The 18,002-nt window shown below is 35.0% G+C and overlaps 1 protein-coding gene across 3 annotated transcripts in view; it reads right to left on the bottom strand.

The window, feature by feature from the left end:
• The window catches only part of LOC136982140 (acetylcholine receptor subunit alpha-like), a 92,125-nt gene that overhangs the window by 34,702 nt on the left and 39,421 nt on the right, over positions 1-18,002 (bottom strand). The window contains exon 2 of one of the 3 annotated variants that reach the window (XM_067278566.1): positions 13,206-13,365. The exons of the other annotated variants lie outside the window; for them this stretch is intronic. The gene's annotated coding sequence lies outside the window, so the exon portion shown is untranslated. The remainder of the gene's footprint in view (positions 1-13,205; positions 13,366-18,002) is intronic. 3 annotated transcript variants of the gene reach the window in all.

The following is an 18,002-nucleotide window of genomic DNA, read 5'->3' as shown; positions in this document are numbered from 1 at the left end:
GAATAGATGCTATAGTGAAAACAGGTCCTTGTAGAATCGGGGAGGACAGGGGTAGTAAAATATTACGCAATCCTCTCACAGATATGTGGATCGATGATATCGTATTCCGGTCTGTAACGTGACAAAAATGGCAGATGTACCATCGAATGGTTCTCCAATTTTCCTCATTCGGATCCATCAAAATTTTTGCTCCACAGGGATCGAAACTGATCCACACGTTAAAACGTCATTAGTGTTAATTTGGCGCGTAATCCGAACCCAGTGTATATTCACGTAATTTATTAAGGACAGTAGTGTTTGGCATCCCTTTCCTCATGTACAGTACATTAATCCACTCGTAATAGTTCCTACTGGACTTGAAGGAGTTAGAGAGAAGAAAGTCGAGACCATATATAAAAAGCTGAAGACCAGATAACAATACATAAACTTCCGGGCACGAGTCGATTGTTATCAGGAGAAGTGTGATGTACAGTACAGGCGCAAGATGCTACTTTAATCGAGACCAGATATAGAAACTTAATATTCACGTGAATTTTTTTAATTAAAAGATGATTAAAAATCGCAACCTCCTGGCATTGCTGACACGTAACAATAAATAATTGCCGATTATATTTTGCTTATTCTGTAATTAATCGCAATTAGTTTAAACGGTCATTACAGGAAAATTTTGGAAAATATTTCGAACGGAATCTCGAAAAATCTAAAAATAAACACAACCAGATGCAAATAAAGTAAAGAAAATTGCGAAATAATAATGGAATTACAATCGTTACCATGGAAATACAAAAGAGGAGAGTTCGTTCATTGTTCTATACGACAATTAACGAAGTTAATGATATTCTAACGAAATTTTTAAAATGTAATAAGTAAGTTTTTATTTTTTAAATTATATAATTTACCAATCTAAAATTAGGAGGGCATTCGTAAATTTTCCGTTGTAGCCAAAGTAATTTTCAGGAAAGCCGGGATGCAACGAGATTTTGTAAGGAAGAACAAGACGTTTCTTTATTTTTGTCAGTAGTTTCTCGTTTTTCCAAATTCGATTCGGAAGAAGAACAAAAAAAAAAAAGAAAGAAAGAAAGTATTGTCGAAACAACCCGAAGCGAAACGCTCACTCCTCGCTTTTGTTAGCCCAAATCGATTTCCTTCGGTTATAGAAAGATTCCTCTGGTTCTACACAAGGAAAATAAAGAATCCAATCCATTCCAAATCCACGAATTTGTTCGAGAGAAGGTTCCAACCAGAGACTTATTGTTAATACAGTTCCTCTTCCAGTGAAAAAATTATCGACGTATTGTTCCCTACTAATCTACCGATTGGAAGGAAGGTGAACGAGAACAATCCCCTGAACGAACCACGTCTTGCAATAGAAATAACTATAATTAACGTCCGATTATTAAAGGTGTTACAGGTCGAGATGTAATCCCGGATCGATAAAATCCGCCATTTTGAAAATTAGGGTTTATATTTTCCATTCATTCTCACTATAGTATAGAAATGAGTCTTCAAGTTGGGATAATCGAAAGGGGTAACAAATTCTATGAGTTTCGGAGTGGCTTTTATAGTTACTGTCATGAAAAAATCATGCCAATCAATATGAAATATTCAGTATTGAAAGAGAGAATTTCGAATTTTGTAGTGAATTGCATCGTTTCTTTCCACAATTCGCATATATAAAAACGCTGGCAACATTGTTGCTAGATTTTCCTGGCATTTTTTATTTGTTTTCATCTCTAATAATTGTTGTTATTAGGGATGAGAACAAATAAGTTAAGTCTTTAGATTGGTTCGGGAGATATTAAGGGGATGATGGGCCATATCTCCCGAACCAATGGTCCGATTTTCTCGAAAATTTCCAGAAACATTTTCCTCTAATACATAAACCAATCCGCAAAATTTCAGAAATTTTCAACAAAGGGCACGCGAGTTATTAAGCTTCAAATTTGGTGACAAAAATTTTCTCCCAAAACACACTAATACACATCCATACAAGGAAAAACGACCCTAAATTTTTGCATTTTTTCAAGTTTTCCGAGTGTAAAAATGTAAAAATTTGGGGGTGAGATCATTTTTCGACCGATGGCCATACTTTTCCTTTGTTATACATAACAACCGAAAAGTAAAATCGCCGAGGGTGTCACTCTTCACGAATTGAACAACTGCTGAAACGAGCGTGAAGACATACACTTCAACGAAAATTCGCCCTCTCCATTCATTACTCCATAATTTACGTATAACACTTTAAATTACAAACACTGGGCCTAATTGTTACGGATCAATCCGGTAGTGACGCAATCCAACTTAATCGTCGTCACGGAAATACTCCCCCCTTTCTCTTCGAATTTTACACACTTCCTCTCCTGATATTCTTGTTTGGATGTTTAAATTTACATAAGGAATATAGAAGATTTTGTTTAAGCCATGCATAATACATAAGGAGTGAAGGACCCCAGAGGAATCTTTTTGACTACGTCATTTCCGACTGGCATCAATTGGTTTTTGAGAAAGAAAGAGGGACGAGAATACTCGATGATCCGTTTATATGATCGTCATCGTAAATTGCGATGCTTTAATTAATTAGGATGTCGTCGGCACGTATAATTAAATTTTAGTTTTGGCATTAAAACGAAATAATTAATTTGTTAATTAACAGCATTAACTATTGTTTTTGCCCCGCTTAAATTAAGGATACCCACGACAGAAATGAATAACGTCTTTCTTTTACCTATTAAGTTAAACGGTAATAATGGGTTTTATACGTCACGAATCACGCGAATTACCCCATTTTTTCTTAATTTTAATAAGAAATCTGTCGATTAATTAAAAATTTCCAAACGTATTTAATGGGCGAAGATTTCAGAAGATCGTAAATTTAACCACGAAAAATTTATGACTAACTTTACGGTTTCTAATGGGGGGAGTGGATAAGAGGGAGGGTAATTACTTCTAATTTTATTCTGCGTGCAACAGGTGAGTTCGAATGTAGTTTAACAATGGTAAATTATTTTTATCCAGGAGCCATATTTAATGATTTCTTAATGTTCTTTTCTGTGTGTTTAATTGTAGCAAGTGTAACGTAAGTACGATTTCTCCTTTGTTATATATAACAGAGGGAAAGTGTTGAAATTCGCAGAGAGGTTTGTGCATTAGGGGGGTGCTGATTCTATTAAATTTTGGTGGTTAAAGATCAAAAGAGTGGGAAGATTGACGGAGGGGGTCATTTCTCCGGTGAATTTAGACGTTATTGGGCTGAATTTTAAAATCGCAAACCTATAAATTCCCACTGGTAATACATCAGTATGTCTGCCCTTCCTTAATCTCGAGAACGGAATTAGACGAGACCAAATATGGAATGATTAGGAGCCGGAAGTTCATATATTCTTAATCGCTCCCGAACGGAAGTCACGTTATTTTCAATTGAAAATTTTTTCCAGAACGGAGCACGGCATTGTGATGATGTCACAATAAATGATTACCGGAAAAGTTAAGCAACTCATTGCTGGAATTTTTTTTTTTTAATGCAGATTTCTACGCAGAGAAGAATAAAGATAAATTCAAATCTAAATATCGGTTTAGTAAATGCGAGAAAGCAATATTCCCCTGTCTTAAACAGATAAATATACCATTTCTGGATGCTGCCAAGCGTATCTAAAGTCATAAATGAAAGAAACGATGACAATATTTCAAACAGCACTCTATTATAATTCAATCTAAAGAGTAACAGTCGCTGTTGCCGCTTCTTATTGTAAAATCTATTATCTTTCAGGTCTCTGGAGGATGTTTACGCCCATTTTTTGATACTACCCATACACAATTCATTGTTTTTGCTTTCCGATATGAAACGAAAGTATTAAAATGGAAGAATTTACTAAATCAGGAAATATTTTATGTTATAAATAAAACAATTTGAAAGAATAGACAAAAGATTTTCAGTTTTTTTTTCAATCAGCGTGACTCTTTCGTGTATAATAGAGAAACACAAGAATGCGTTGAATAAATTTACAAAATGGGCTCTCGGTTATCCGTAAATGTTAAATTTTAATACAGCACTAACGTAAACATCTTAAAGATGGGTATACCTGAACGTGTGGATGGGGACGATCAGGTATATCAATACGTTTAAAGCAGCCATAAGAAACGTGGGTTAATGTTACCTATAGTTCCAAAATGGCGGCTCGTCTCTGATTCAAGGGAACAGAAGAAAGAAAACGTTCTAACCTAACCTATTCTAGTAAATTACCATAATTATAACCAACCAAATTATTAGAATAGGTTAGGTTAGAACGTGCGTCCCCACTGTTTTCTTTCTTCTGTCCGCTCGAATCAGATACGAGCCGCCATTTTGGAACCATAGGTAACATTAACCGAAACGGGTGTATGTAGGGAACTGACAGTTCTGTAATTCACACGTTCAGCTTACCAGACGGGTATGCCCGTTGAGGTATACAAGTAAATAACGTAAAATATGAATTATTTGTACAAGAATTGCTCCAACGAAGCAATAATGTTATTTAATAAAGTTCCAGAAAAAAGAAATGTAAGAAGTCATTTCGACCAAATCATTTTTCGACTCATTTTTCTTTCCTTTAAAGATAAGAATGATTCGAGAGACTTTTGATAGAAACGTTTGAAAGGGATGAATTTTTTGATAACTCGATTTAATAAAGGACAGATATTTATCGAAAAAAATCCAGTTGACATCTTCTATAAAAAAGAATTGCGTAGAAAATAAAATGTCGGAAGAATATGATAAGCCGGCAAAGGGATTTTTTAACTCGCTCGATTCATAAACCAATTACTCCACGTCTTTGACTTCTTCCTGCTTATTACATTCCTTCCATTTTTATGTTCTTAACCAAAGATCTTATTAATCGTCTTATTTTTTGGCCAAGCAAAAATGGATTCGAATCACGTAACAATTCACAAAACTATAAATGGAAGGTATTATAAACCCCAGCTACGCGCTTAATTCTGTATAGAAATCGCTCCTGGTTAAAGCAAATATTCAAAATGAAACTAGGAGCAAACATTTAACCTCAATGTTATTCAGATTTTCCCACGAGCCAGGATTAATTCGAATAAAATGACGTTATTCGTTCTGCCGGGGTGAGTTTATTGAAAAATCTCGCGAAAAGAAAACACTATATTTCATAGAAATGGCGAAGAATTTTTATTGCTTTATTAACATAATGGTCTTTCCGGCAATCCCGTACACGAAAAAATAAAGTTATAAGCTGAGTACAATAAAAACATTTGCTTGTTTCTAAGCTTTCTCTTCCGTTACGCTTGGTCTTGTACTGAACGAAACGTGGACGATGACGTATTCGTCGGTCATAAATAAATAATTCCGATCCACAACACAAACGTTAATTAGTAGCTAATGTATCGTAACAATTTTAAATCATAGTCGTAATGAGCAGCGCCATTAACAACGGCAATAATTAACAAATTACCAGCAAAACAAAATCTAATAAAAGTGTGTGACCACTGATTATTTTAGCCAATCGATATTCTCAGAACGAAGGAATTTTGACATTAAAGTAACATCCTGGCAGTAAAAGCCTTAGAATATACATATATAAATTAAAGCCTTCCTTACGCTCCTTAATACATATGTGGGCAGAAAGAAGAAAGAGAAAACAGAGAAGCAAGAGAAAAGAAAGTGGGGAGAAAGAGAAGAGAGACAAAGAAAAGAGAGAGAGGCATGGGCGTAGCAAGGAAGGGGCATCGGTGGGCACGACCCCCCCCCCCCAGTTAACCTGGTGCCCCTTCCTAGAAAATTACAGCCTCTATTAGGCCCCCATAACAAAACCCCGGCTACGCCAATGGAGAGAGGAGAAAGCCCATACCAGGAGTGTCCAAACTTTGTCAACCAGGAGCCATATGTGGGCAGAGAGAAAACAGAAAACACAGAAGTAAGAGATGAGAAAAGCAAGAGAAAAGAAAGTGGGGGGAGAGAGAAGAGAGAGAAAGAGGAGAGAGAGAAAGAGGAGAGAGAGAGAGGAGAGAGGAGAGAAGCCCATACCAGGAGTGTCCAAACTTTGTCAACCAGGAGCCATATGTGGGCAGAGAGAAAACAGAAAACACAGAAGTAAGAGATGAGAAAAGCAAGAGAAAAGAAAGTGGGGGGAGAGAGAAGAGAGAGAAAGAGGAGAGAGAGAAAGAGGAGAGAGCCCATACCAGGAGTGTCCAAACTTTGTCAACCAGGAGCCATATCAGATACACGTGAGAGCCTCATCTCGGAATTTATATAATCTATATACTGTATATAGCAGAAAAGCAAATTCGACCCCTAAGTACGAACTCCCTCGGCTTATTTCGCGAAAGAAGTGTTGCACATCAGAGTTAAGTAAAGTAAACACTTCATAATTTTGAAGTTTATTAAAGAAATCGTACAACAATACAAGAGCTGCAATAGGGGTCTAGAAGAAACACGCGAGTGTTAGTAAATTCAGAAACTTTCGACGGAGACTCTTCCTTCGCGATAAAGTCGAACGAAACATGTAAATTTTCGTGAAGTTGAGTGGCGAAAACGTTTGTTTTAATAAAACAAAAAACGCATGTAAGACAGAAAAGGGAATCGAGTAAATTTGATTTTAATATTTATTTTCTCGTCCATTCGTTAAGAGAAACAAAGAGCCATCTTGTTAACATGTAACATACGGAGAGGAACATTTACGAGGAAGAAAACGTTTATTTAATTTCTGCTCTTCTAATATCTCGCAAGATTATATTATTTATTTAAGCCGATTGGTTTCGTATTTAAATTCTTAAATAAATTTCACCAAGTTCTTCCTCATCTTTTAATCTGTTTAGTGCAAGATGCTTATAAAAATTCTTGAAAGAATTGTAAAATTAAATTCCAATTTATTCCAATACAAACAATTTCCTTAAATAAATATTAAAAAAAAAACAAATGCGGCTGCCACAATCCAATAAAAGTACGCAAGAAAATACGATAATTAGTGGAAAAATAAGGAAAAAAATGTGTTATTTATAATCTTTTAATGTAATTACAATTAAACAAAGACAGTTTTTCTTGCATGTGCATTAAGAGCGGCAATAATAATATAAAAAAAAAAGAATCCTGTTTGATGGAGCCGAAAGATAAAGAAGATGAGAGATTTTCCCGGGTAAATCGGACGTTTAGAGGATGACGCCACGTGGTCGCGACGTCACAATCTCGTCACGACAGAGATAAAATGCCATCGATTGTCGAAGAGCATTTGCTTAATTAACACAATAAACTTTTCGTACCACTGCAAAATTTTCTAGTTGATGTTGATAACGGTTCTTAATGATTCCATCTCGTGATTGAAATGATTGCAATTAGCCGTTGCAGATTTTAACGACGTTATAAAAACTAAATTATCGTATTTTTGAAAGTAAAAAAAAAGACAGAAATTCGTTACTGTTTTCCGTTTCCGGTGGTTCTAGAGATGTAAGGATCTCGTTTTGGCAATCCATCCGTGACGAATTTCTCAGTTATCTTTTAGTTGTTACCATTGATTTTCGTGAATTCGTCCATCCTAAAATTTGAAGTGGGTAGTATGTCTGTACGAAATGTGTCGTGAAAGTCCAGCGAGTGGATACAATGCCATTCGAGACAAGTTTAGTTTTTCTAATTTTTCTTAATGTCCACTGCAAAGGAGATGGAGACAAACGGATGTATATACCTCTGTAGGGATGCTTCTGCAAAGAGGAACTTTTACAGAAGAAATATCACAATACAAGTCTTGAAATGTTTCAGTCTTTGGCTGCAATTTGAAAAACAACTTGTAGCCCTATAAATTCCCGTCTGTCTGTCCTTCCTGCATCTTGAAAATGGTGTTATGTAGACGAAAGTCGAGACAAGATATGGAAAGATTATGAGCAGGAGGACCCGATTCGCTATATAGTTTTCAATTCAAAATCTAGTGTTGTTATCAGGAAAAGTATGATTTACAGGGGCAAGACACCAGTATTTTGAGGTGGAGAGCACATATTTTAAATTAACAATACGTTAAATGTATTATTTGAGTTAAAAATATAAAGTCTATAACGATTTATTTGCTTTATGAAGCTTTCTACTATTAACTTCCATCAATCGAATGGTGCGGCTTATGTTCTGCACACCTTACTCAGATGCAGCGACTATAAATAACACGAAAGTAATGTTTATTTATTAGGATAAAAGAAATCATTTGAGCAACATCTAAAAGAATTTTATTAAAATCGAGGAAAATCACACTTCAAAATAAATATTTCGTGAATAAAATTGCTATCTGCATAAAAGCTTTGTTAACCTATCACAATCGACGATCGATAATAAAGAAGCACACCTATTGCAAAGCGTAAGATGCCGAACTTTACCCTCTATCCATTAAGAAAATTAATTTAAATTTACTTTATACAATTGGTATGTTTGTAAACAGCAATTAACAAATGAAGGGGTGTGCTCCCTGGTCTTTCATGGCTTCTATTTAGGTGTTATTAACGTGAGAAAACCCGGAAAACTCCGCGTGGCCAGCCCATTGGGAAGGTACGAACCCACGACCAGTGTTCTGTGGTTTCATTTATTAGGTCACTGGTGGGTTACTTTATACAAAACTGGCTATTTATAACTATATAAAAGGAATCGATAGAAGTAACCTTAGTGTTGTACGATCGTCGACGTTTGTGCAGATCGTAAACTAAGTAGGTATGTGGTTAAATTATGAGTATTAGGTATGAGGTACACATTAATAAATAGGGCTAGAGTATCTCCCATTTTTAAACCGAATTGTTCTTCTTAGGATTTAAATATAATCGTGTTCAATAGGAACAAAGCACAACTGGAGAATCCTGTTTGAAATGTTCCTGTGATCCTAAGTTGGAGAAGACGGAAACACTTAATAATTTCAACTTTAAAGGAATAATACTGGATAATACTCTTTATAACTTTCTCATTTTTAAAATAAGTTAGACAAGTCATTAGGAAACTTTCGCTTTTCTACTATTTTTGGACTATTTTACGAGGTATTATGACGTTAATTATCCCCTTCACGCCCTTACCTTGTTCTACTTTACTACAAAAAGGGAATATTTAACGAATTAAACACATTTCTGTTTAATAAAAGAACTTCCTTCTCCATATACAGACCCTATATTTCATGCTTACAACTAAATATAGAAGAAATTTGGGATTGAAAAATTGTTCTTGCGAATCGACACGACTCTTCACTTTTCTATTTTATTATTTTAATAAAGGTTAAATAATCGAAAACTGAATTTAACAATATTATTACATATATTTAAAGCGTAAAATTAATATATTATAAGCCAGATTTCTGGTAATGTCCTAAAATTGAAATTAATTCCAATTTACGAAGTAATAATATTGAAATTAGCTAACAATCGACTGTATAGTAAAGGGACACTCCCTTATACTGACATGGGAATAGATAACGACGTCACTTCCGCTTACGTACGTAAGCGGAAGTGACGTTAGAAAGGATGCTTCACTCATGCTAAAGTCCTATTGAAGGTCATGCCAAAGAGTAGAGTTAATTAAAAGGTGAAATTACTGAAGAATTAAACGGTGAAGAAAGCATTGATTTTTCGTACGAATTTGACCGACAGATCGACAGACTGTACAAAATAACTTCGAGATGTACTATAGTTAATTATAGTAAAGTTTTCAATTTTCTACCGCCAGTTATCTCGAAATACACTGTAAAACTGTGATGAATTACCCAAACGTCACAACCAGATTGGACGTAAAGTTCACAGTAAAAAATGATGGCTTGTCTGTAACGAATAAAAATACTTTAATTCGAGATTTCTGCTATAAAATGTTTATAAATAATTCAATTTATTTCGCCATCGACATCATAAAATATTAATAAAATACAATTGTACAGTACATGTACGATTCCATAAACTTTTTTTTATTTTTTTTATTTTCCATTGTACTGTACAGTACTTGCGCAGAAATTTAAAGGTCACTTTAGGGTCAAACTACATCTTGACATTTTCCGGATTTAAATAAATTAAAAATAATTCATTAACGATCTAAAAATGCAGTAAATTTCCAAGTACAATTTGAACAATTGATTTAATGGATGAAAGTCCGTCAAGCTCCGGCGACCATTTTCATAATTAACGAGAAAGTATTCGAAATATTTTCGACTTGGATCAAATTTTATGAATAGTTTGGATCCTAAATTGAGAGGAAGATATTAAAATTGGGTTGTTCCGAAAATCTTCTTCGGCTTAATTGATGGAAGCGATTATTAATTCTAATTACAGTTTATATTGGGGTTTAGAGATTTTGAGGTTTGGAGGATCGGAATTTAGAGGTTTGGAGGTTCGGGATTTGGAGGTTTGGAAGATCGGGTTTCGGAGGTTTGAAAGATCGGGTTTCGGAGGTTTGGAGGTACGGGATATGGAGGTTTGGAAGATCGGGATTTGAAGGTTTGGATAATCGGGATTTGAAGGTTTGGATAATCGGGATTTGGAGGTTTGGAGGATCGGGATTTGAAGGTTTGGATAATCGGGATTTGGAGGTTTGGAGGATCGGAATTCCGAGGTACGACTTTTAAAGGTTTGGTGTTTCGGGATTTGAAGAAAGTTTAAAAGTAAAGTTTGTATGCTAACATAGCAATACATTTTGATTTCAGTCTTTGTGTATTCATTTTTAACCATAAGAAGGTATCATTCGCTTAAATTTTCGTAGTTTTAAACAATTTTAATGCATAAAAACTTTCAAAAATCGTTAATTCTAATAACACAGAAGATTTTATCGATCTGAAGGTGTTCTACTCGTTCTTCGAACATCGTCGGATTCGGATTTTTTTTTTTACGAATAAATATTTTTGAATGAGAAACGTGTACAGATAAATATAATCTCTTATCTGTAGAGTTTTCATTTCATTCAAGTGTAGAGTGCCTAAAAAATGGGAAATACCCTTCAAGCACCCTTCAACGGCACGTCAATGTATAGGAATATAAAGATGAAAGCCGTAGTAATAGCACTCACGTTTTCCGAATTTGAAGGGCATAGTTATAAATAACAGACGTTAATAAAGACGTGTCAAGTATAAACATATCCGTAGGACTATCTTTACTAGAAGCAGATATAAGACAAAAGTTTAAATTAATTACGTGCCTTTATAGCGTGGCTGAATAATTAAAACGAGCTCCTTTATGTGTAGTTATCGCTCAGCATCGATCGACAAAAAGTCTCTCTCCAACATTAAAACTTTCCGAAAATTCTTCAAACGGCAATTAAATTTTTATTGCCAACCTTATCGAAATCTGTCAATAAAGTTATCGAGAGTCAAAGGTTAACATCAAAACATTAATTGTAATTAACAAGCTCTTAAAAACAATGCGAAATTTCGGGTGACTTCAAAGTATGTAAGGGTAACAATCATTCTTATTGTAAGACGACATCCCACATGGGAATAAGAAAATTACCATTGATAATTTAATTAATAAGTTATATCGGTTGTAGCGGCATTCGTTATATGTCAAACTAGTGTTTCTATACACTGACTTTTCGTATTCGAAACGTGAAGTTCACAAATTGAGGCAGAATGAATGTATTTAAATTTCTTGAATCCGAGTGAATTTTAAACAGCTTCGATTCTTTCTTCTTTGTTCAGCCTTCGAGTGAATTTCAACGAAATCCCTCTTCCATTTTGTCTTCATTTTCTACAGTAAATATATAAAACGTTTGATCTTCCAACTCACCACAAATTTCCACGTTTTCAGCTGATTTGTAAGGAGGAAACCATTTTGAAAATCGACGTTTTTTTTCACTTCTTACTTATCACTCATCCTTCGAATAATGGAAGATAGATCCGACTTAATTCGTTAACAAGGAAGATAATTCTAATTAAATTCTAAAGAAGGAATTTATCCAATTATCACCCATTTAAAGAGGAATTAGCATTTGCATAAAGAAATTTATTGAAGGGATTAATGGAAAAATTTTGTCCAATCTACAAAAAAAAGCTACACTCGTTTAAAATGCGGGAATTTACTTTAACGAGTGGAAAGTTCCACAATAAAAAAATTTCTACCATAATTTTCCTCTGTAAGTTAAGAAAATTTCCTTTTCTAATCTCACCATCCCAAGTGTCTTTCAGTTAGAGAGAAGATAAAAAGAGAGATTCTCCTCTTCCAATTATATGTTACGGCCCGAAATCGTAACTAATTACCTCCTGGTAAGTTGCAACAGGAAAACATTCGTTACGTTCGAGGTAATTGTAAATTTAAAAGGGATATTAAGTTCCCATTCTTTGACGTCTCTACGTTTCCTACAATAAATTGATAGGTGTATAAATTAAATACTCGTGATGTATTATTTCTCGTAGACGATTCTTCATCGAGAAACAATCGACTGTATCTCGTCCCCCCTTCTTGTCATTAAACATTCCATTCATTATACTCGTCTCGCGTAGGATCGTGGTATATATATATAAAATCCATTTTTCCACGTATCGTATGGACATATTTTTATTTAAATCGAGTCCCCGGGTGTCTATCCACATACCATTTTTATTCCTATTGAATTTATATGCAAAGGGAGTTTGGCGTTGCCTAGAAAAATGGAAATATCTGAAGAAGGATGCTATAAAATGTAATAATATGGGTAACTTATACACCTGACATATTTATTTTCACCCCAGTGTCTTACTTTCTGTGTTGTTCTGCCATGACTCCACACAAAAATAAGGTCCACGTATCGTATGATACGTAGAGTGAAGGAATTTGATGGGATCCATTGCAGATTCTCGGATCGAGGGAGGAAGATCGGGTGTATTATTTCTGGCGGGGGAGGGGGAGTCTGTGGTGGTTGATAAAGTGGCACTCGCGATAAAGACGGTTTCTCAAAGGGGAAAGGGGAAAGGGGTTTCGACCAGGTAGGATTTTAGACGGCGGGTCCGAAGAGGGAAGAGGATACGACCTCCGATTTTTTTAATAAAAAAAATAAAAATTAAATATATTTAGTCTTTTAAAAAATGTTTATTAAATTAATTTAGTTTTAATTATTTATTTTAGTATAAAAATTTTATTATTTTAATTTTTAATTTTTATTTTAGTATTATTAATAATAATATTAATAATATTAGAGCGTTAGTATTAGTATTTATAGTATTTTATTATTTAATTTAATTTTATTATTAGTCTATTATTAATATATTATGATTATTATAGTAAATATAATTATTATTTACTTTACAGCTTTGCTTGCAACTCGGACTAAGACCCGGACCGTCTTATTTCGGACAGGCAGCATGACAATTGACTTTGAGAGACGGGATCGCCCCTCTTTCTTCCTCCACCCGTGGCCGTCGCTCAGAGGTCGAAGGTCATCGGGTCGCACCCATCCGAGCCCTGAATTAAAGGATTGCCACATTAATCACATGTCGCAATTGCAAAAAAATACCAATACCTTTTAAATAACGCGCACGAATTCCTATCCGGGAGGGCCCTCGGCTCCCTCTAAAGGACGGGCACGAGAGGAACCCGAATTTTTTTTTATATTATTATTTTTTTTTTTTCTTTTGCCCTCGACTCTCTCTCACGTTCGAACTTTCCCATCTCGATTTTCGCTGGTCCACGTGAATTTCGGTAATACAGATTTGTGCGGAGAGTGGCAAAACGTCACCAACCACTAAATGCTTTCGAGTGGAATCGAATGCCAGCAATAAAAGTTAATTTTATAGCTTAAAATATAAATTATACATATTGAACTTACTTTGGTTAAATCGGACGATGAAGTACCGTCCACGAATTTGATATCTTCTAAACCTGTAATCAACTTAAAAATCCATGAGTAGAATATTATTCGAAATGCTTCTATACGGACAGACAATCAAACGGATTACAATATAAATAAGTTTTAAATCGTCGTAAGCTCGGTCTACTTACCGAATTTCGTCAACCGTAAAAATACATTCGGAATCGTATTTAACGTTTCAATTTCGGTAATTTCATAGGTAAAATTTCGTTTTTTTCTATTCATATTTTACTTACAATTAATTGTAAACCGTTTGATTATCGATCGGTTAAAGTTTCTATCTATTGATTACACGCAGTGTTACAAGTTTAGATCCATTTTTCGTAGACGGTACTTCGTTGTTTACATTTACACGAAACACTTAGAATGTTGTAACCATTGTATTTTCTATCTTCTTCCATCTTTATTTAATAAACCACGCGATAATTTACTTTCTTCCTATGAAATCTGTCGAGTGGAAAACCGTAAGAATTTGCTGTTGGCTTCGTTAGCCGTGACGAAAAAAAAATTATCTGGCATGTTTCCCCTCGACATTTTCGTCAGGTTTAATCCGTTAGTCAATTTTGAAGTGTACGTTGCATTTCCATTTTAGGTATTGTGCCCGAAATTCCAGTTTTTTTTCGTCAGAACGAGTGCCCTTAAGGGGTTCGTGAATAATAGAAGCACGTTGAGGAGCCAAGCGAATCTGAGAATAAGAAGGGATGAAGAGTCGATTTTAAACTAATGAGAGGGGTACAAAGATTGAGTTACGTGTAGATTCTCGAGGAATTAACTCTGCTTGACAGAATTCATGTGTCAATCGTACTTCCAAAGCAAATAATTCGGTAATTTTTGACTCGACTTACACCCTACTTTCGGCATAGTTAAAGGTACAACCGACGAATTATTCGTAGCTTATAGAAAGTTTTCTAGAATTTTACAGAACTTAGACTGTATATCTAGTAAGCTGACAGACAGAGATTGCTGTTTAAAGCTTCAATAATAAAGAAAAGGATGTAAATCAACAATGTTTAGAATAAATTAGAAATAAACGAAAATTTATCTCTTCATTCCCGGTTTCATTTCTTTCGCGAAGTGGCTTTAAATCAAATAAAACTTATACATTAGTTTGAATTAATTTGATTATATCGGCAGACGGAATTAATTATAGTACTTGAATAAGTGCATACGAATGGTTCTCACTCCTTTACTGGTATTAGCACGTCAAATGAATTAATTAGATAAATGAAGTATCTATTTTTCTCAATTTAGAAACAAAAAGTCATATTTTACACGTACGACACGTGTCTTCGCCAGCATTCAAGCCAATATAATCGCGTGAATATTATTTAAATTTGCATCATCCGCATCTTTGAAAGTCTGCATCATCCGCATCCTCGGAAGTCCTCATCCTCCGCATCTTTGAAAGTCTGCATCATCGGCATCTTTGAAAGTCTGCATCATCCGCATCCTCGAAAGTCCTCATCCTCCGCATCTTTGAAAGTCTGCATCATCCGCATCTTTGAAAGTCTGCATCATCCGCATCTTTGAAAGTCTGCATCATCCGCATCCTCGGAAGTCCTCATCCTCCGCATCTTTGAAAGTCTGCATCATCCGCATCTTTGAAAGTCTGCATCCTCCGCATCCTCGGAAGTCCTCATCCTCCGCATCTTTGAAAGTTCGCATCAACTTTAATTTCGTCCAGCTTAAAACAGTTTTAAAAGTGTACTCAATGAACATTTTCTTATTTTTCTATCATTAATCAATTAATTAATATTCATTTTAGAATTTTACAGAATTAACATAGATCAATGAGCACCTCACAACTCCTTGTCGGATGCTCAAGAGGGGAAAAACTCAAGAAAAGATAAACAACATCAAAAACAAATTACTATATATTTTGTAACGGGATGATTCGAGCAAAGAGGGGTGTAGAGGAGATAGGATGCCGGTTTCATATATAACTCTTTGTGTATTCTCATCGCTTTTTAGCATGTCCAGTCGAAGACTTGTACTCTGTCATCTTCCATGGTTATTAACTATATATTAATTGTCTTTCATTAGCAACCGATATAAAAGGTACACCGTGTTTCTAATTTTAATTTAGTAGATTCAAGAAGTCTCCTTGTACAGTAGAGTTCACCCATTTAGAAGATAACCACCGTCCCAGATAAGAACTAACAGTCCGATTAATAATTGAATATAAAACAACATTAAAATCCTGTTCAATTTTAAATTTTTCATTAGGAAGATTATCAATTCATTCGAATATTCCGTACTCTAAAGAAAGGCTTTTGTTACATTCCACTCCTCTTATTAACAGAAAAATTTATTCGAATCCTTGAATTACGTACTTGAAAGTTCTTGTACTTAAAGAAAAATAAACCAATTTTCGAACGGTTTAGAGGCGAAAAATGAACAAAAAAACCAGAAAAATCTGCAAAAAACCAGAAATTTTGTACCCGGAGGGGCGAAACGAAAAAACCCTTGTAGAAAAGGGAGCGGAAATGTGTAGAAAGGGGGAGCAAAAAAGCAAAAAATCTATAGAAAAAAGGGATGGAAAGTGAAGTCTGCGGGGGAGGGGGCAAAAAACAAAGGCTGCGGAGAGGGGGCAAAATGACTCTGCGGGATAGGGGGAGCAAAAATTGGATCTGCGGGATAGGCGGTAAAAATTGCACATGCGGGAAAAGGGAGCAAAACTCAAATCTGCGGGAAAGGGGAAGCAAAAATCGAATCTGCAGGAAAGGGGAAGCAAAATTCTGCAGTAAAAAGAGCGAAAAACCAAAAAAAATCTGTAGTAAAGAGGAAAGCGAAATTTTACACGAATTATCACTAATCTTTTCTGTTTTCACTTCTCTAACAATATTAATAACGATACGATCGCCTACAACGAGAACACAGCTAAAGAAAACCACGACTCAATCTACCTTAACTAGTGTCACGGCACGTTGTATCGATTTTACATTATTGTTACACAAGCAAACCGAAGATAACATTTGAAATGTAAGATTTTCTTTTATCCTTTCTCATCCGGCTTCTACGTATAACGCAATAAGCGGGTAACTACTCGGAGAAACGGAAAGGCGCGTGTTAAAACTTCGTTAATAACGACGATATCAGTCAAAAATATAAGAAACCACTCGTTCATTTGTGGTAATTTGTGGATTCGAATGTCGAAGATGACCAAATTTAGTGATGACATTCAGCAAAACTTTAATTAATTTCAAAGTGAGAATTTGCAACGAAGAATTCGAGCAATTAGTCCAGAATACGCAAAATTTTCGCCGAAATTGATTTAAAATTAAATTAAATTTTGTAAAATCCTCAGTATTTCGGCAATGCATGAAGTTTCTTTGTAAAAGAAAGAAATCACGTGGAAGTTCCTCAAGAAATTGGGAAGTCAACCCCACTCATGAGATTGAATTTTCTGCAAATCGAATCAAAATTTCCGCAGAGAGAAGCGGAAGTTGAACAAACAAAGTGAATTTTCATTAACGAGAAAGTCGAATTTTTCTTTATTTTTATGCTTGAATTTTGTGATTTAAGTAAAAGAGAGGAGCAGATTGGAATTAGATTAAAGACGTGGTTTTCAGGTTGCAAAGCGTGAAGACGTGTCCAACGAATAAAAGTTTGATTATAACTGTGGTAAGATTACGGACAAGATTACTCGTAGAAACTTCTTGGAGCGAGAAGATCTTCTCAATAAACTTAACTGCTTTATCTCACCACGTCGTCGACGAAGAGTGAAGATTGTTGTGATAGCTTCATTGTAACTAATGGTGAAGATTCGACGAATTCGCGCCCAATTTCCTTTTTTACTTTAGATTTTTTACCACAAGAATTTATACTTTTGGACTCAGGGAACCTTCAAACATCGAAACATGCAAAACAATTTGGGGTTTTTTCCTGTATGCATGGATGTGTGTGTGGGGAGGAACGATTTTGTTCACCCAATTTAAAGCTTAATAACGCCCGTGCCTTTTGTCAAAAATTCTTGAAATTTTGCAAGGAGGTTTGGGTATTATGGGCATTGATACTATAAAATGTTGGTGGTTAGAGGTAAAGGGGTGAAGAGATAGAGAAGGGCCATGTGTGGTATCTTAATCTTTTTCTCTCCTTATAAGTTTGAAGCGGAAGTACACGCTTTCCTTCGGACCTCTTCGTCTCCTATACATTTGAAGCAGACGTTTTCCTGAATTAACCTAATTATTTATATCAAGGAACCTCTGTAAGAGTTTAAAAGGTTAACGAT

This window comes from Centruroides vittatus, unplaced genomic scaffold (assembly GCF_030686945.1).
Source record: "Centruroides vittatus isolate TY-2023 unplaced genomic scaffold, ASM3068694v2 contig_811, whole genome shotgun sequence".
In the NCBI taxonomy this organism is placed as follows: domain Eukaryota; kingdom Metazoa; phylum Arthropoda; class Arachnida; order Scorpiones; family Buthidae; genus Centruroides; species Centruroides vittatus.
The sequence above is the reverse complement of the archived record's forward strand: the minus strand, read 5'-3'. Positions and strand labels throughout refer to the sequence as shown.